The sequence below is a fragment of the Taudactylus pleione genome, unplaced genomic scaffold (genome assembly GCF_031769625.1).
Source record: "Taudactylus pleione unplaced genomic scaffold, aTauple2 ptg000086l, whole genome shotgun sequence".
Classification (NCBI taxonomy): Eukaryota; Metazoa; Chordata; class Amphibia; order Anura; family Myobatrachidae; genus Taudactylus; species Taudactylus pleione.
In genome coordinates this window covers 11,507,616-11,528,356 of record NW_028284488.1, presented here as the reverse complement: position 1 = coordinate 11,528,356, position 20,741 = coordinate 11,507,616, and the positions used below count along the sequence as shown (strand labels likewise).

Sequence of the window (20,741 nt, the reverse complement as noted above, 5' to 3'; positions counted from 1 at the left end):
GCAGGTGTGAAATAGCCTTTAAGCAGCTGCCTAGGGAGCCGGCGACTGGAGGGTGCCGCTGAGTTCTTAGAAAAAATATGAAAGATGTCTCTGAAAGACATCCTTCTTTCACAAGACGCTGGCGGCATCTGCAGGTCTACTTTTTTGCAGCCTCCGCTATTCCCAACCTCCATCACTGCCAGTGCTGCTATGTTTCTGCCGCGTCCAGCCTGTCAGCACAGATGTGATGTGTAACAGCACGGGTGCTCTCTCCTCTCTCATACTCTCTTCAACTTCCTGTGGAGAAAAGCGAACTCCCGGGCAGGAGCTGACAATATTAACAGTGCAAACTGCACACTGACAGTGACAGCCTCTCAGACAGTGGTAAGCAAGTGGTTGGGTTGTATTGGTTATTAGAGGGTATGGCTTAATCAGTCATTGGTGCGCGCGCGGTGGAGGGAATAAATAGGGGCTGAGTGGGGGTTATTGGGAGCTTGGAAAGGGTTTAATGGTTTCTGGGTGGGAGAAATTTAATGGGTGCAGACAAGGTTGATGAATACAGTAGGTTAATGGGTGCTGGGAGAGTGAATCAATAAGGTATTATTGGAATGGGTTAATGGATGCTGTGGGAGGAATTCATTAATAGAGGGCCTGATTCAAAGTTGTACGCTAATACTGCCACAGCTGCGATTTTCACAGCTGTGGGTGTGCAAAAATATGCTAATACTACCACAGCTGCGATTTTCACAGCTGTGGGTGTGCAAAAATATGCTAATGCAGCAGTGACTGGAACTTGTACCGAGACGCCCACCTGGGCCATCACAGCTGCCCGCAACTGCGTACACATACGCAGCATTGGACACAGATCAAGCAAACATCGACTCCTTCAGGAAGTCTATGGTCACCAGAATGGCTGCAGTAACTGAGACACCGGAGCCATGTTTCCTGCACACGGATTGCAAACGCAGGGTGTGACACGCTACCAAAATGGTCGAGACGCTACTTCGGTTTTAGCCAACAGTCCCTATTGCCTCCCCCCAAATGCTCCCAGCCCATCAATCACACTGTGAATAAAAACTCGCAGAGTGTGACTATGTACCTTGATGCATGTGCAGTGGCAAAAAATGCTTCATTTGTGAACAACTCTAAATCAGGCCCAAATTTGTAAAGGAATGAGTAGTAAGAAGTTAATGGATGCTGACCAGGTGGTTGAATAGGTTACCCCACAACCAGGGCCGGATTAAGTATTACCCCCAGTAGTAATGCCCCCCAAGTATTGCCCCCAGTAGTAATATCCCCCGAGTATTGCTCCCAATAGTGATGTCCCCTGAGTATTGCCCCCAGCAGTGATGTCCTCCGAGTATTACCCCCAGTAGTGAAGCACAAAAAAAAAAAAATTATAATAATACTGTACTTACCATAAGACCCGCTGCCGTCCGACTCCAGTTCGCTCGGCTGCTCCTCTGCACTATGGGAGAGACATCATGACGTCTCTCCCATGGTGCACTGCGGGAGCCGGAAGTCGGAGATCAGGAGTGAGCTCCAGGCTCCGGCTGCTGCTGTGGGGAGGGAGCCAGGTGCCCGCTGGTTACAATCTCAAATAGTCCAGTTTCACATTTGCCGGTTTTGGCCGGCCAGGCAAGAACCAGGCGGTAACAGGCCGGGTTTTTGCAGGCACTGCGTGCCTTTCACAAGCAGCGGCTTTGGGCTGCTTTTTATGGGGGGGGGGGTGTTTTGGCAACCAATTGGGCTTGCGCAGCACACCACTGGCGTGCATGGCATGGCACCGCCCTGCACAGTAGATATTTCTGACTGTTGGACGGCGAACGTGCCGTAGCCGTGCCATCTGAAAGGACCCACTGATTCCCTGCATTTACTAGATTTCACACCCGTCTAAAAACCGGGCGGCTTTTTGCCGCCCGGCCAAAACCGGCAAATGGGAAATAGCCCATTGAGCCTGCCTGCGGCGCCGGGCTAAGGTGGGCCGGAGGAGACGGAAATGGTTCCGTCTCCTCCGGCCCAGTTTAACCCCGATGGGTGTAGGGCCCTTTACGTGTGGGGGCCCAGGAACGATCGCCCCTGTCGCCCCCCGTTAACCGGCCCTGCCCACAACACCACACTCTCCCTGTGAAAGTCTTGCTTCTAAATTTGTAGCATACCCTACAGTGAAGCTTACAATTTAGGTGATACACACACCCCATTTCTTTATGTATTTTATTTTTAATAAATTTCACAGTAATAAGTACATTATTAGTCTAAGCCATGAAGGAGTAAAGGTCACATTTTTTATAAAATAAATCTAGTCCAATAGTGTTTAGTAGCTACCCTCAGATTAGTGCCAGAGATACAAATTACAAGTACTTAGTGTCAGACTAGCCAACCAGGGTGTCAGGGAAATGCCTGGTGGGCCCCACTGTCCACAGAACCCACACAAATATTGCGCCCAAGACTTAGTCAAATGCATGTGGTGAGGTTTTATGTATATGGCTTAGAAGAGGGTTTTGGGGGAAGCATGGACGGTAGGGTAAAGTTTTGCCTAGGGCGCCTAGAAATCTTGCACCAGCCCTGGCTGCTCCAGACATGTTTCCATGAATTCCTCTTGTTTGTGTATTGGATTTGCTTCTGCCTGCATTTGACCTGGACATCTCTTGTCTTCAGCCAGCCTGATATTCTGATTCTCTATTGTTCTGCAATACTTTCAGGCATTCTCTATCAAAATGTATTTCTGTTTTACCTGTACGCTAAGGGGTACATTTCACAAAGCTTCTAAGACAGACAGGTGGTGATGTTGCCCATAGCAACTAAACAGATTCTGTGTATCATTTTTTAGAATGCAATAGAGAAATGATAGCTAGAATCTGATTGGTTGCTATGGGCAACATCACCACTTGTCCGTTTAGAAGTTTTAGTAAATTTACCCATAAGACTTCAATTACCCTTAAACTAACCAGCACTACAGACCCTGTTCTATTAAATTCATCTTACATTATATTTCACACTACCATATTTTCAACCTGCTATTCATATTATATTGCATCCCAGAGACTAATTGTCACACTGTATTTCTGCCTGTCTGCTATATACTTCAGAGACAATTACCACAGCGCTTGTCATTCTGCTTTTATCCTGGTATTCCACGGTGTTCCAGAGTTCATTCTATTATCTTGAACATTCAAGAGACATATTATATTTGTGTTACTGTCATCCCTCTCTAGAGATTTGTTAACTGGGGGCCTGATTCAGACTTGTAAGCAAACCCGATGGTGGCTGGACTGCGCATGCATTAGCATATTTGCATACAGCAGCTGCGTCCAAAGACATAGCGTACAACTATGAATCAGGCAGTGTCCATATACAACTATTTCCAACATCCAGAACTACTTTTCAAACTTGCTGTTGCATTACGTCTGTTAAACGTTACTTGTGCATCCAACAGAGAGGGCAAGAACGGCGGATGGGGCTGGGCAGGGTGGCAGAAACCTGGCATATACTGGGTCCATCATACTAGTTAATTTATAATACAACAAGTGGTATTAGGATGCTTGTGTATTTTCCTGGATTGTCCAAGCAAACATTTCCAAGTTTTGTGGAAGATCTCTCAGGTAGGCCACCCTTCCTGATCCTGTGGTCAGGGCCATGATGCCACAATCTGCTGCAAATTATGGATTTATTGTCCTGCTTCCGCAATGATGTGAATCAAAGCATTTTGCAATGGGGACGGGTTATGTTGATGCAAATCACTTATTTTCTCCCATACATTTTCCGGGTATCATAAGAGTGGAACCTTAATACCAAATATTCAACGATTGTAATGAGAGAAACCTATTATATGCAGTGGAAGAGAGGCTGGGGTGGTTGCAGGATGGCATTCAAGCACCCTGCACCTTGCACCTGTCACAATCCGTGCAGTTCCTCTTTCCTGCCTGGGGTGTTGCTCTATGCTCTGGTGCTTCTAGCACACTCAGCTAATGCAACAAACTGCTGAGATACAGACCAGAGTGGGCTAAAAGTACCAGAGCAGAGAGCGACACCCCAGGCAGGAAGAGGAATTGCATAGGTTGTGACAGGTACAAGGAGCTAGAATTAACACTAAGAATGGTACTTTAAACTGGTACATTCCACCATGATCTGTGACAATTGCTTGAATATTGACAGTATTGTTAATTTTTGTTACTTTATAATTATTTCTTGTTAAGACTCACAAACAATATTATATAAGTCACATGAGCATCTGCCCCAGTGGAGAGTACAATCTATAAACCCTACAACATGCATACAAACCAGGGGTCATTTCCTCAGAAGCAAATTCACCAACCAGTATGTTTGGAGCATGCTAGGACACCAGAGTACCTGGAGAAAACCCATTAACATGGTGAGCATATACAAACTCCACACATATCAGAATGATATCATGACTCCAGTGCTGTGAGGCAGCATTGTAAACAATTGTGCTATGTAACAAAATACTAATAAAGTAAAAAGGTGTTTGGCAATACCACAAATTAACCTTTCATTAACACAATTGTAAAACCACGGCTGGAGCGTACGCTTTAGCAGTTGCAGTCCTTGCTGAATCAGGCCCTTAATCCTTTGTATTTAAAAAATAATTTTAATTTGAAAAATAAATTTACTGCTTGTGCAAGTTGCACAAAATAATTTTTTAAAATACATGTTTGAGTCTATAGTTTAGTAAAGAGGTTCCCGAACGCCGCCATTACAGTCCATGTTTTAAGGATATCGATGCTTGAGCACAGGCAACTTAATTAGTGCCTCAGTAACTATCTGGACTCAAGCATGGATATGCTAAAAACCTGGACTGTAATGGCGGAGTTTGGGAACCTCTGGTATATTATATTACATCCCTGAGATACCCTCTTTATTTTATTATTATCATTATCCTTTCTTTTTAAAGTGCCACATAATTTCTGCAACACCGTAATAGGATCTATGGGCCCGATTCAGACTCGGTCGCTAAGCCGCGGACGCACACTATGGGCGATTGTCGCCCTTCTGCGCATGCAGCAAAATACGCATGCATGAACCAGTCACTGCATCCGGGAATCGTGCGCTTGTAGTACACAGACGGGACGCTACTTTGAGTGACAGTGCCGTTTGTGGGAGGTAACAGGGGAAGGTGCTTGTGAACGGGGGAGTGGTGCTGCAAATGCAGGCGTGTCTAGGCATCATAATGGCATTTTATGGGTGTGCATACTTAGCATGGAAGAGTCATTGTACACCTCACTAGATTGCATTTAAGCCTGCAGTGATTGCAGTGCTTGCGGCGAGGTATGGTCTACCTCAAGCGCTGCGTGCAGCTCCGATGGCTCTCGATGGTTCTGATTATATCATACACTTCCTGGAGATGACGTGTGTTAAGAAAGAAAAGTTGGTGTCTTTAGTCCAGTGTGCGTTCGCTCTGCCGTCGCTCTCTAAGACAGAGGGCGTCCTTACACCAGACAGTGCGATCTCGGAATTTGCATACAAGGCCCCTTTTGGCTGCGAGACAGCGCAGCTTAGTGTCCGGGTCTGAATTGCCCCCTATGCACAGTAACAGTTAAACATACATAACACAATGGTACATTAATTGTAAATTGACAGGTCTTGGAACAAAACAGAGCAATAAACAGTCGAACTAGGTAGGATGTGGACTAGAGGTGAGGGTAGGGAAACTTATTGCATTTAGACATGAATCACTCAATGAGCCTGTACCCAACGAAGGGCAAGCACACAGAGTCGCTGAAAAAGACTAGAAGACAAGAGACAAGGAGCACTGGAAGAAAGGGTAGTGCTGGAGCAAGGAGGGCCCTGCCAGTGAATGCTTACATACGGAGAGGAGTGGAGAACAACTAAAGGGTGAACTGGGGAGAAGGAAAGGGATGGGGTAGAAGAAAAAAGTGGAGATTTAGGGAGGGATGTAAGCTTTGCTGAAAAAGTGTTTGGAATAAACATTTGAAGCTGAACATGGAAACTATTAGTTCAAGTACATGTCACCCTTAACAAATTCACTGTAGTAACCATGTCCTTACATGCCAATGTAAACTGTCAGCACCAAACAAAATAGGTAAATGAATGCAAATTACCTAGATCAGGGGTTGATAACCTGTACCATTCCAGATGCTGTGAAACTACACATCCCAATATATCCAGCGACAGTTTTGCTTTTAGGGCACGTTAAAATTGTGGCATTGCATGCTGGTATGTGTGGTTCCACAGCACCTGGCGTGCAACAAGTTACCCTGAGCCAAGATCTTACAGGTAACCAAAGGAATAAAAAAAAAACATCATTACACTATCATTTCATTCAAATACCAGAACAATAAAAGCATAACTCTTGAACATTTTCAATCAATTTACTATACCTGATTTGGAATCGGTATGATAGTTCGGCTGCCGCATGGCCGGGAGTTCGAATCCTGGCAGCGGCAGCCCGACAAAACAGCAGAGCCCGGCAGCGGAAGCCCGACAGCGCTGGAAATCCCGATCGTGGTAAGGTAAGTATCAACTAATCTAACCTAACCCCCCTAACCCTCCTTAGGGGTTCCTAACCCTAACCTTTCCCCCCCTGTGCCTAACCCTAAATCCCCCCTCTAAGGGCCTAACCCTAACCCCCCCTTCCCCGCTGGCTAAACCTAAGTCCCCCGGGAGAGTGCCTAACCCTAACCTCCCCCCGGGGGTGCATAACCCTAACCCTCCCTCCCCCTAGCCTAACCCTAAGCTAAGGGGTGCCTACCCCTAAGTTCCCTCCGGGAGCCCTAAACCTAACCCCCCCCCCCCCCCAGCGGCTGTCCGCTCGCGGCGCCCGGCATCCCTTCGATCAGGATGCCGGGCACCTGTCTCCCGGATGAGGGGAAATGACAGGCGTCTAGATATAGACGCCGGTCATTTATCCCACGCCGGGATAAAGCAGTCGGGAGTCCTTTTGCTGCTTTGATATATACGTCAGTAAATTGCTTACGACTTGGTAAACTAATGTGCTGCATTTTCATGGAGTGCCTCAATTAAGACCCTAGTTTCTATCTACATAACTGGTATGCAACATTCACATAAATATTACTTCAGCCCATAATCCTGAGTAGGTCACATGAGCAGTGTCAGGGGGTGAGACCAGTGACAGTTGGAAGTGAACGGCAGTTGGTCAGGGCAAAGTCTGAAGGCTCATACACACTAGACCATAGGTTCTCAAACTTGGTCCTCAGGACCCCAAACAGTGCATGTCTTCCAGGTCTCCTCACAGAATCACAAGTGAAATAATTAGGTCCACCTGTGGATCTTTTAAAATGTGTCAGTGAGTAATGAACACACCTGTGCACCTGCTGGGTGACCTGGAAACGTAAACTGTGTGGGGTCCTGAGGACCAAGTTTGAGAACCACTGCACTAGACGATATGCTCCATGAGCGATATCGTCTAGTGTTTGGCCTTGAACTCCAGAGCTGTCCTGGGCAAACGATTCAGCATACACACTGAACGATATCGTTAACGATATGGTTCAGTGATGTCATGCGGTCACATCCCCGAACAATTCCTCAACCACACTTTCATTATAGAGCCAGTCCTATACCTCACCTCTGCAATGAATTGCCTTGATTTATTGACAACGGTTAAAGACAGAGAAATGGCATACCTCCCAACCATGGTAGGAGGGACACTTGCGCACGCCGAAAAGCGCGTGTTAAAAAATAGCACATCCAAAGATAGGGGTTGTGGCCTATAGGCAAGGGGGCATGGCCTCACGGGAAATGTCGAACCCACGAGTCACACCCCCGTTTGCATCATGCTGGGGGCTTGCCCAGCACTCAGGGAGCTCCTGGACAGCCACGCAGCCTCTTCCAGTGCCAGCAAAGTATAGATGGATGATGCACAAATGCGTGCGTCATCCAGGCACCACTACTCAGCAATCCAGAGCAGCGGTATGATAGTGTCCTCCCCAACTACCCCCCACAAGCGGGAGGGACAGCGCCTGTAAAACGAGACTGTCTCGCTGAAATCCAACAGTTGGGAGGTAAGGAAATGGCCATACGTTCCCTACAACAAAAAAAGAGTTTTACATGCGTAAAGAAATTGCTCCTCAGGTCATGAGATGACATCGGGATTAACGGGAAGAGAGATGGAGATGTTCTAAATGTGGATGCCAATAAGAAATAGCTTTATGTTCTAATACATGGTTCACAGCTTCAAAATGGCTATAGTTTTCGTGTATTCCTGGAGTCACAAGGACACAACAATTTCGATTTGTGAGCATGAACTACACATAAACAAGACACACTTGGGTTGACTGGAATAGTTACATGAGAGAGGTTTGTGCAACTGCTTTGCTAAAGAATCCTTCTTTGATAGAAGGACCAGGACTGACGGTAGAAATAGACAGTATATTCGTCCTGGCACTACGATAATATCTGACGAATGGCGAGCCAATCTGATGAAGATTATTTATCTTTGCGGGTAAATCTGGACACAGTCAGTGGAATAAATGTGGGGAAAGACAAAATTTAAGCACAAAACAAACCTGAACAAAACCAATGTGAATTTATGTGGCGGAAAAGGTTGAACAGTGATGACGACCCGTTTCTAAAAATTCTTCAGCGTATTGGACCCCTAACTGACATTGCTACTTTAATTTGTTGCCATTTGTTTTTCTGTTCCTGTCTAAATTCGTTTTTCATGTATTTCTTACAGATTGTAAAAATACGTTGCTCAGGAATAGTGATGAGCAGATAACAGGAAAGAGTTGCTCAGGAATCTCTGACCCACCTGATTATAAGCCTGAGGTAGGCAACGTGTGGCACTCCATCTGCTATGGGACTACACATCCCAGCAAGCCTTGTAACAGTTTTCCTGTTACGGCATGCTAACACTGTTGCAGAACATGCTGGGATGTATAGTTCCACAGCAGCTGGAGTGCTACACATTTCCTACTCCTGTTATAAGCATTGGTTTCATTTAAACTAAGCTGACAATCTATCGCCAACGCCACCAACCATTTCCCTGACATATGTTAGCATCATTTATTTTCAATAATAAAACTCACAAATAAATCAACATTGCTTTCCGAAAGTCAAAGTGCTTGTGTGATAGGGAAAGGCTACTTGAATTGTTTATACATCAGAGGCTACCCAATGCTTCTTGTATAAAATATGTTGACAGGTTTGTGCTGTTCATCTTGCAAGTATTCCAGGTGCTTACAGAACGCAATGCTGCTTTACAACTCACCAATTAGTAAACAGTCTCAGATTTTCTATATAGAAGATGACACAAGAGCAGACAATTGCATCCCCGTGTTCCCGATTGCAATATATTAATCCATAAAAACAGGCCTTGCAAAAAGGCTAAATAAAGTATATAGAGTAACCACTATCATATAAAATCTAATTACTGAATAAGCCCATTGTTAATACTTGCCTACTCTCCCAGAATGTCCAGGATTATCATGAATTTCGAGGAGCTCTCCTGGGCTCCCGAGAGAGTAGGCCAGCCACCGAGATCCCCAATGAAGTGAGCGGTCTAGGGTCCATGGCCCTGATCCGCTGCCTGATGCCACTAATCACAGCAATAAAGAGGTGGGGCTGCAATGATAAGAATAATTACCAAAAAAGTAAGGTTGCTTAGAATTACTGCAGTTTGCAAGGGTTTTGGTATAAAAGATAGACAGGAATTTAGTAGACAATGTCTAGATAGAAAATAGATGTTAGTCAGACAATATAGGTCGACAGGGACAAAAGGTCAACATGTATGAATGTCGACGGGTACAAAAGGCTGACAAAACAATGGTCAATAATTACCTTACCCTAATTTTCACCCTATCCCTCCTCCTCTCTTCTGTTGCCTAACCCTAACAGTCAGTGTAAATGCCTAACTAACTGTCCCTTCTAGAGCCTAACCCTCTGGTAAGTGCCTAACTCTAACTGTCCCTTCTAGTGCCTAACCCTAACCATCCGGTAAGTGCCTAACTCTCAAGGTGCATACACACACAACGATTTTTTGAACAATTATCGTTAACCGATATCGTTTAACGATATCGTTTTCACTTTCTGAGTCAAACGATGAACGATTATCGTTCATGCGCGTTCACGATTGTACAGTTTGTTCAGTCAGACTTGTCAACTCAACGATTTTCATTAAGGGAATATGCAAAACTAGTTTGTAGTTCAAAAAAATCGTTCATTACACTGTAAAAAATCTGACAGATAATCTGACAGAAAGATAACAAAATCGTTGTGTGATTTTTTAAAGTGTAATGAACGATTTTTTTTGAACTACAAACGATTTTTGCATATTCCCTTAATGAAAATCGTTGAGTTGACAAGTCTGACTGAACTACAAACGTGAACGCGTATGAACGATAATCGTTCATCGTTTCACTCAGAAAGTGAAAGATTTTTTTCAAACGATTATCGTTAAACGATATCGTTTAACAATAATCGTTCAAAAAATCGTTGTGTGTGTATGCAGCTAAATCCTAAGCCTCCGGTAAGTGCCTAACCCTAACAGTCAGGGTAAGTGCCAAACTCTAACCGTCCCTTCTAGTGCCTAACCCTAACCCTCCGGTAAGTGCCTAAACCTAAAAAACGCAGATGGCGGGAATGCATCACATTACAAAAGTTGGTAAATACAGCAGCATCGCATCCTCCATAACCTCCATGGAGGTTGCGGGAATGGCGGGATCGCAGCAGGTATCGGAGATATCTGCTGCGCTACCTCTGTCATGCAGTCGGGGGATGTTTTCTGGGAATAAGCCACAAATATTTTTTGATAAATCGGCCCCATAATGATATCGCTTTTTTTCTCTACATATTTTATACCCTTTACAGCACAGAGTCAAGTAAATAGAAGACTTGCTATTTATATACAGGGGTATCACTGTAGCAATTTTTCTTTTGTATACAAGTATATATGTTACCAAAACATAGATGCATTGATCACTCTGCGTAGTAGAGGAAAGGAAACCAGTTTGGGTCTGCTTCTATATTTGTATTGCTGATTATGGGATTAATGAAAAGCAGGAAGAATTCAGTGATAGGATTCCTGAGCTGAAGGTGCCGTAAATAAGACATGGATACTGAGCTGAGCACGCGTTCCTCCCATCTGACAGGTTGCAGACACAGCCCAATATGCTACCAGGGAGCTATGATGAGAGGAGGGGCTCACAGGAAGGACTCGGCTGCCAGCCATAGTTGCCAAGTCCGCTTAAAACAAGCGGAATTGGGCTTGCTTTTTTTGCAAGTTGCTTCTTTTTTTGCAAGTAGCTTGTTGCTTGTTTTTGGGCTTATTTTTTTAAGGTTGCTTGTTTTTGGGCTTATTTTTTTGTATGCATTGCAGAGGCACCCCTAGAGGTAAGTGTGTGTGTGTGTGTGTGTGTGTGTGTGTGTGTTTTGCACTGGTAGTGACTGAGGGAGGGGGGAAGGTTGTGTCTGGGGAATAGAGGGCAGTAGACAGGGTGAAGTTGTATGGGGCAGGCAAGAAGGAGAGGTAAACTAGATGATAGAAATGAGGCAGGTACATGGGGACGAGTTAAAATTACTGAGGCTGTTAAAAAGAGGGGATAATGGAATTAGACAGGTGACAGGAATGAGGGAGGTAAAAAAGAGGGGTGAGAGAAATGTGGAGAAGAAGAGGCAGGTAAAGAAAAGGTGGGTACACACTAGACGATATGTCGCCTGATCCTGCTGTTTGGGCTGACATATCGTCCAAATCGGCCAATGTGTACCCACTATGCAAGACACTGCGCACTCCTGTGGGTCGTCCATCGGAGTCGTTCCGTCGGCCGATGGAATGACCCAGATGCCGACGCTGGCATAGTGGATGGAGCAGGTGCCTGACATATCGGACGTTTGCAGTTGTTGCAGTATGCATCGACCACCCAATATATATTGCGTGGTCGGGCATCGCATCGCTGGGTACACACATTGGCAAGTGTGCACCCAGCTGAAGACTGGCAAGGGAATGAGGTATGAAAAGAGGGAGGTAAAAATATGGAGGCACATTTAGAGGGACAAAAGCAATATAGGCAGATAAGGCTGTGCATACACTAAAATATTTAGCTTAGAGAAGAGGGGGTATAAAGGAAGTTAACTAGGTAGAGTGAGGAGAAAGCTACACCATAAATTGGGCTTTTTAGGATTGGTTTGGGCTTGTTTTGGGCTTGTTTTTTACTTATAGGTTGCTTGTTTTCCATTTCAGAGTTGGCAACACTGCTGCCAGCTCCTCCTCTCTGTTTACATCAGTCTGAATTTTATCTGCGCAACATGAGCTGGAATGCGGACACAGAGAAAGGAGAACTAAGTTCTCATAACAAACACTGTCAGCATGCAGCGAGTTCTAGTCACCACAACATCCTGCACACACATACAGCACATATGTATTACACCACGCAATAAGCTATGGGAGTCGCATCCACCCACGGAGACACGCAGCAACAAACAAACGCAACAACTTGGGGCAAGTGAGAGACTCACAGCTCACTGCTCCATAGCCACCCAGCCCTGGTCCCAGCTCCCATTACGCCTCATATCCCCACCAACAGCACCATTCCCTGACTAGCACCCGAACATTGTATATGGTATATGCACTAATAACCATTAATGCCGACTCACATGTAGTAGCACTGACCTTGGTGAAACAAATCAATGAGGTGTGTGTGCTGTATGGGAACACAGCATGTAAGGGTCTTACTATTACACTAGTGCAATCCCGAAAGGACCAATTTATAAATGTACTATAGATGTAACACATCTCATAGCGAACTCATCGAATGGACAACAAAAGGGGGGCGTGGTTGCCTATATATGGGATCGCAATGCACAATCGCATTAATGGGTGTATGCATGGAAAACAAATGTCGATGCTGCTCAATTAGTTATAGTCTTAATGGTTTGCATAGAACACAGTATACAGGCATATTCGGGAGGCTTTCCCTATAAATAACTCACCCTGAGATGAGCTGTTGCCCCTTTTTCCAGGCGTGTTTGGGGGAAATGTACCATACATCCAGGTAGGAGTGACAGGCAACGAGTGGATGTGTGGGGTGCTGCCAGCAGTTAGGTGTTGAGCATGATGACTGTGCTGGAGGTGAGCGAGTGGCGTTGCTGCTATTGCAGGTGGGTGTATCTTCCTTCTCCATGTGTTGTGCTGGAAGTGGCTGCTGCTCCTCCTCTCTCTGTGCTGGATGGGAATATTGCTGCTTCTCCCTCTGCTGTCCAATAGCATGCTGTGCCTCTGCTTCTCCCTCTACTCCCGAGCAGCCGCCTGCTGCTACTGTGTGTCTCCCCTAATAACTGTGCTGCTGCTGCTGAAACAGCTTCATGCTGTGTGCTTCCCCATCTCTGCTGTGCTGTGCACTGCTCCGTGCTCTCTACTTCCCCATCACTACTGTGCTGTGCACTACTCCCTACTCTCTACTTCCCCATCACTGCTGTGCTGTGCACTGCTCCCTACTCTCTACTTCCCCATCACTGCTGTGCTATGCACTGCTCCCTGCTCTGTTCTCCCCCCCCAATACTACTGTGCTGTGCACTGCTCCCTGCTCTGTACTTCCCCCATCCCTACTGTGCTGTGCACTGCTCCCTGCTCTGTACTCCCCCCCCCCATCACTACTGTGCTGTGCACTGCTCCCTGCTCTCTACTTCCCCATCCCTACTGTGCTGTGCACTGCTCCCTGCTCTGTACACCCCATCACTACTGTGCTGTGCACTGCTCCCTGCTCTGTACTTCCCCCATCCCTACTGTGCTGTGCACTGCTTCCTGCTCTGTACTCCCCCCCCCCCCCATCACTACTGTGCTGTGCACTGCTCCCTGGTCTCTACTTCCCCATCCCTACTGTGCTGTGCACTGCTCCCTGCTCTGTACTTCCCCATCCCTACTGTGCTGTACACTGCTCCCTGCTCTGTACTCCCCCCCCATCACTACTGTGCTGTGCACTGCTCCCTGCTCTCTACTTCCCCATCCCTACTGTGCTGTGCACTGCTCCCTGATCTGTACTTCCCCCATCCCTGCTGTGCTGTGCACTGCTCCCTGCTCTGTACTCCCCCCCCCCCCCATCACTACTGTGCTGTGCACTGCTCCCTGGTCTCTACTTCCCCATCCCTACTGTGCTGTGCACTACTCCCTGCTCTGTACTTCCCCATCCCTGCTGTGCTGTGCACTGCTCCCTGCTCTGTACCCCCCCCCATCACTACTGTGCTGTGCACTGCTCCCTGGTCTCTACTTCCCCATCCCTACTGTGCTGTGCACTGCTCCCTGCTCTGTACTTCCCCATCCCTACTGTGCTGTACACTGCTCCCTGCTCTGTACTCCCCCCCCATCACTACTGTGCTGTGCACTGCTCCCTGCTCTCTACTTCCCCATCCCTACTGTGCTGTGCACTGCTCCCTGATCTGTACTTCCCCCATCCCTGCTGTGCTGTGCACTGCTCCCTGCTCTGTACTCCCCCCCCCCCCCCCCCCCATCACTACTGTGCTGTGCACTGCTCCCTGGTCTCTACTTCCCCATCCCTACTGTGCTGTGCACTACTCCCTGCTCTGTACTTCCCCATCCCTGCTGTGCTGTGCACTGCTCCCTGCTCTGTACCCCCCCCCCCATCACTACTGTGCTGTGCACTGCTCCCTGGTCTCTACTTCCCCATCCCTACTGTGCTGTGCACTACTCCCTGCTCTGTACTTCCCCATCCCTGCTGTGCTGTGCACTGCTCCCTACTTCCCCCCATCACTGCTGTGCTGTGCACTGCTCCCTACTTTCCCCCTATTCCTACTCTGCTGTGCACTGCGACGCTTCTCTGCTCTCTCCAAAAGTTCTGGCTAATCGGACTTTGCGTTGCAGTAACATGGGCTCTCTTGGCGACACTTCTCCTTTTCAACATGGTAGCAGCATTGTGTTTTACTAGTAAAAGTTCTCATGTAACTCAGTGTACACTGTTTCTGCTTCCCTTTACTGCGTGCGTGTGTATTTTTGGCCCTCAGTCAAGTTAGTATATGCAGTATGTATGTACGTGTGAGTGCTGCTGCTTACAATGTTATATAGGGAAGCTCTGCGCAATATGATACAATGGTGTATGGCTGGTTCTTACCTGGATAGCTGTTGGGTTTTCTGTAAGAGTAGTAATTATGAGCTAAATTAATCTTTAGCTTTCTCCAGATTCCTTACCGAGCACAACACCTAAAGTATTGCAGCATTCTAAGTGGCTGCTTTAATTGGTTTGAGTGCTGCAGTGGTCTTCTCTACGCAGTGTGCTGGCTACATGCTTCAGTCTCCGGCTCTCCGCTCGTACTTTCCTCCTTCTGTAGCCTCTGGTTCCCCTCTGCCTCCCTCCTTGATGTGGTTACATTATATCATGTCCATCATGTGACACCACAAGCTACTCTCAATGGAAACTTAAAGGGGCCCCACGTGACTGCAGAAGCAGCAAACAGGATGAACAGCACCCGAGTGCATCAGGACCCTCCACATCCTCATCACTAGCTGTAACACTCCTTGCCTGTCAGCATCAGCACCCTCCTCATCACTAGCAGTAACACCTCTTCACTGCCAGTATAAGCTGCTCATTACTAGATGTAACATCCCCTGCCTGGCAGCATCAGCAGCACCCTCCGCACCCTCATCATTAGCAGTACAACCCCCTGCCTGAAAGCATCAGCCCCCTCAGCCTCATCACTAGCAGTAAGATCCCCTGCCTGACAGCATCAGTACCCTCCTGATTGCTAACAGTAACACCCTCTGCCTAGCAACATCAGAACCCATCTCATCACTATCAGTAACACCTTCGGCCAGCTTCAGCACCCTACCTATACTCATTATTAACAGTAACACCTCCTGCGTGCCAGCATCAACACCCTACTCATACTAATTTTTAGCATAAACACCCCCTGCCTAGTAGCATCAGCCCTCTCCTCATCCTCATCACTCAGTAACACCCCTGCATACCAGCATCAGCACTCTCCTCATCCTCATCAGTAACAGTAACATTCCTGCCTGCCAGCATCAGCACCCTCCTCATTCTCATCACTAGCAGTAACACCCCCTGCCTGCCAGCATCAGCACCCTCCTCATCCTCATCACTAACAGTAACAACTCCTACCTGCCAGCATCAGCCCCCTCCTCATCCTCATCACTAGCAGTAACACCCCCTGCCTGACAACAACAGCCCCCTCCTCATCACTAACAGTAACACATCCTGCCTGCCAGCATCAGCCCCCTCCTCATCCTCATCACTAACAGTAACACCCTCTGCCTGCCAGCATCAGCACCCTCCTCATCCTCATCACTAACAGTAACACCCCCTGCCTGCCAACATCAGCCCCCTCCTCATTCTCATCACTAACAGTAACACCCTCTGCCTGACAGCATCAGCACTCTCCTCATCCTCATCACTAACAGTAACACCTCCTGCCTGCCAGCATCAGCCCTCTCCTCATCCTCATCATAACAGTAACGCCTCCTGCATGCCAGCATCAGCCCCCTCCTCATCCTCATCACTACCAGTAACACCTCCTGCCTGCCAGCATCAGCCTCATCCTCATTATCACTAACAGTAACAGCTCCTGCCTGCCAGCATCAGCAACCTCCTCATCCTCATCATAACAGTAACACCTCCTGCCTGCCAGCATCAGCAAACTCCTCATCCTCATCATAACAGTAACACCCCCTGCCTGCCAGCATCAGCACCCTCCTCATCCTCATCACTAACAGTAACACCTCCTGCCTACCAGCGTCAGCACCCTCCTCATCCTCATCACTAACAGTAACACCTCCTGCCTACCAGCATCAGCACCCTCCTCATCCTCATCACTAACAGTAACACCTTCTGCCAGCTTCAGCACCCTCCTCATCACTAACAGTAACACCTCCTGACTGCCAGCATCCTCATCACTAACAGTAACACCTCCTGCCTGCCAGCATCAGCACCCTCCTCATCCACATCACTAGCAGTAACACCCCCTGCCTGCCAGCATCAGCACCCTCCTCATCCACATCACCAGCAGTAACACCTCCTGCCTAACCCTAAACCTCCCTCCCCCTAGCCTAACCCTAACCCTCACGGGGGGGTGCCTAATCCTAAGTCCCCCCCGGGAGCCCTAAACCTAACTCTTCCCCCCCCCGCGGCTTTCCGCTCGCGGCGCCCGGCATCACTACGATCGTGATGCCGGGCGCCGGTCTCCCGGCGTCGGGGAAATGCGGGCGTCTACATCTAGACGCCCGGCATTTCACCCATGCCAGGATAAGACAGGCGGAAAGCCGGCTGCCGGTATTTAGGCAGTCGGCACCCTCCTCATCATCATCACTAACAGTAACACCTGCCTGCCAGCATCAGCACCCTCCTCATCCTCATCACTAACAGTAACACCTTCTGCATGCCAACATCAGCACCCTCCTCATCCTCATCACTAACAGTAACACCTACTGCCTACCAGCATCAGCCCCCTTATCCTCACCACTACCAGAAACACCTCCTGCCTCCCAGCATCAGCCCCCTCATCATCATCATCATCACTAACAGTAACACCTCCTGCCTGCCAGCATCAGCCCCCTCCTCGTCCTCATCACTAACAGTAACACCTCCTACCTGCCAGCATCAGCCCCCTCCTCATCCTCATCACTATCAGTAACATCCCCTGCCTGACAGCATCAGCCCCCTCCTCATCCTCATCACTAGCAGTAACACCCACTGCCTGACAGCATCCGAACCTCCTTAATCCTCATTTCTAACAATAACATTCCCTGTCTGGCAGCATCAGCACTTTCTTTATCCTTATTACTAGCATTAACACCCCCTATCTGCCAGAATGAGCACCCTCCTCATCCTCATCACTACCAGTAACACCCCCTTCCTATCAGCATCAGCAGTAACACCCCTGCCTGACTGCATCATCTATAACCAGCAGCAGCCAACACATCATCCATTATTTTTTAGATCACAAAACAAGCGGCTGCCTTTAGACGAGTTGATTCAACAGAAAGGTTCAACCGATAGTTTCATCACAAAAGTAACTCAATTTATGCTGATGTGACGAGCACAATGATGCACAAAGATGCTGTTTTTGTCCTCTCAAGCTACCAAGCAGTTAAATACCATTGCAGGCTCTGAACTACTATAGTTGCTTAAAGTGAAAAACAGAGCAAACGTGACTAAGCATTTGCTTTGGCCTAAAAACCCTTTGTCGCAGACTCTTGAAATGAATGTTAACAAGGCCTGTATAGCAACAGCAGCAGATTTTTAATATATTTAATTAGATTATGTGGTAGAGTGCTTGCCTCTTAAGTAAAGTTACCTAGGAACGTATAATTCATTAACAATTTTTTTTATAAGTACTTTATTTAATACTGATTCTAAAAAAATGTGTTATATGTTTACAAACACTCTTAAATATGAGTACAAATACAGGTAACAAATTGAATCATTCAAGTGGTAATGCTTTTATTATGGTATATTCAGTCTTTTTCTTTTAAATATACATGGGTGGCTCACTAAGTAAGGTAACAAGATCTCTCACTGTAATGTGCTCTACTTCCTGCCAGGCCAGAGCAGGTAGACAACTGCTTCCCCTAACGGCCATTACACTGCGCCTCATATCAGTCATACTGTCCCAACATCAGCTGTAAGATGGCAAGGCTTGTGGAAACATTTTCACACATTGAGATGCGCAGCGTGATCAAATTTCTGCCTAAAGGGCATATTTGTGCCGCATTGAAGGTCTGATTCAGGAGGACAGATGCATTTGAGTTAGTGATATTGCTGATGAACTGAACAGGGGCGTTTCTAGAGAGGAGGGGCCCGTGTGCAGTCTCCGACACTGGCCCCCTCCTCTGTCCGGCGGCGGGCAGTGCACTGAGCTGTGTGCGGCCTAGAGTGTGCCCAGAGTCTAGAGAGGATGCACTGGTCACCGGGAAAATGGCCATGGCGCCCATTTTCCCTGTACTGTGCATGCACAAACGACGGGAAAATGGCCGCAGCGGCCATTTTCCAGTAATTTTTACAGCGCCGGACCCCAGCACCAACGTTGGACTCTGGAGAGGTAAGTAATTTTATGGGTGCAGGGTGTGCGGTGCGGGGCCCCCCATTACCCTGGGGCCCGTGTTCCCCACACACCCTGCACCCATTATAGATACGTGCCTGGCACTGAACATCTCAGTGGGTACTGTGCACAACATCGTTCATGAGCAACTGGAGTATAGGAGAAAGTGTTCATGCTGGGTACCGAAGCAACTCGCAGAATTTCACAAAACCAATATGCCGGGATAGATGCTTTTGTGTACCATTGGAACAAATGCTTAGACAAGTATGGGGACAATGTGGGAATATAGCGCCTGATTCAGAGCCGCTCGTAAGCGGCCGCTCGTTCGTTCCGAGCAATGTTTGCACAACTGCGCATGCGTACGGATCTTAATACGCATGCGCGAACCAGTCATTGCGGCCGAAAATCGTTTGTTCGCTAAATAGCGAATGCCTGCTATTTTGAGTGACATGAGGAGGCGTATGTGGGTGGTAACAGGCCAAGGTGCTTGAAAACGGGGAATGGAGATCCGAACGCAGGCGTGCCTAAAGGTCAAAATGGGCGTTTTAAGGGTGTGCATAATTAATACAGCAGCGTCATTGACCACGTCACTGGGTTATTTTATAGTCAGAACTGCTCGCAAGATTGCGGTAGGAAAAACCAACCACAAGAATAGCGAGCAGTTCATACGCTGGTCGATGTACTCGATTAATCTAATAAATAGCGGACATGACGTAGGATGCGAGCGGCCAGGGGGCGTAGTTTTCCAAAAACCGACCGCATGTTTTGTTCGCTCGTTCAGACCTAGAGGCGTGAACAGACCGCAAAGAGCGAACGGTTCATTTGAATAGCCACCCCTTTTTTTTGAACGAGCGAGTGCAAATAGGGTCCGGCTCTGAATGAGGTCCATAATCTGTACCAAGGTCATACTATTGATTATACGTATATGATTGGATGCCTCTCAGGGGGAAATGTGAATAGAAGCTCATAGGCTTCAATTGGGTAACGCCATCTAAAGATGGCGATGCCCAGCCAATCCAATCTCCAGAATGTATCGCATTCCGGAGCTAGGTGTGTATGCGAAAAGCGGCCAAACCTCCGAAAACGGCATTTTCGGAGGTTTGACCACAAAATATGCTTTGCTGCATCCCGCCCATAATCTTAGAGACAAGGAGCACTGGTGGCTTGGGTACTACTTAGCATGTGTGGTACAAAAAGCTGACATTCAGAATTTCGGCTTTTTGTACCACACCCCTTTTTGTAATGATTCCTCTTGTATAATTGGGCAAATGACTTTGATGAATAGGCACCTTAGTGTTTTCTCAATTAGGCACTTGGAGCTGTGATGCCATAGATGATGTGACTGAATAAGCAGTAAATGATTTAGTGTTCATTCTAGTACCTTGCACCTGTCACAACTTGTGCAGTTCTTCTTTGCTGTCTAGGATGTCACTATCTGCTCTGGTGCTTCTAGTACACTGTAGTCTGTATTTCAGTAGTTTTTTGCATCAGCTGTGTGTGCTAGAACCAACAGAGCAGAGAGCGACACACCAAACAGGAAAGAGGAACTGCACGGGTTGTGACTAGGGATGTGCAGGCTCGGTTCTACTCGGTTCCGTTCGGTTCGAGCCTGCACATCCCTAGTTGTGACTGGTGCAGGGTGCTAGAATTAACTCTATGATTGTATACCAACATGCATAAAACCTTAATTATCTCTACTGTGAGAAATAGGATTGTAAAGACCAAGGGGTCCATTTATCAGTAGTGGCTAAGTAGCTGTGGTG

The 20,741-nt window shown here is 47.3% G+C and overlaps 1 long non-coding RNA gene across 1 annotated transcript in view; it reads right to left on the bottom strand.

Annotated features, from left to right (window-relative positions):
- Positions 1-13,287, bottom strand: part of LOC148529158 (uncharacterized) — a 156,755-nt gene extending 143,468 nt beyond the window's left edge. Inside the window, exon 1 of the long non-coding RNA XR_015877842.1 lies at positions 12,904-13,287. This is a non-coding gene — a long non-coding RNA (uncharacterized LOC148529158). The remainder of the gene's footprint in view (positions 1-12,903) is intronic.
- Positions 13,288-20,741: the final 7,454 nt, after the last annotated feature.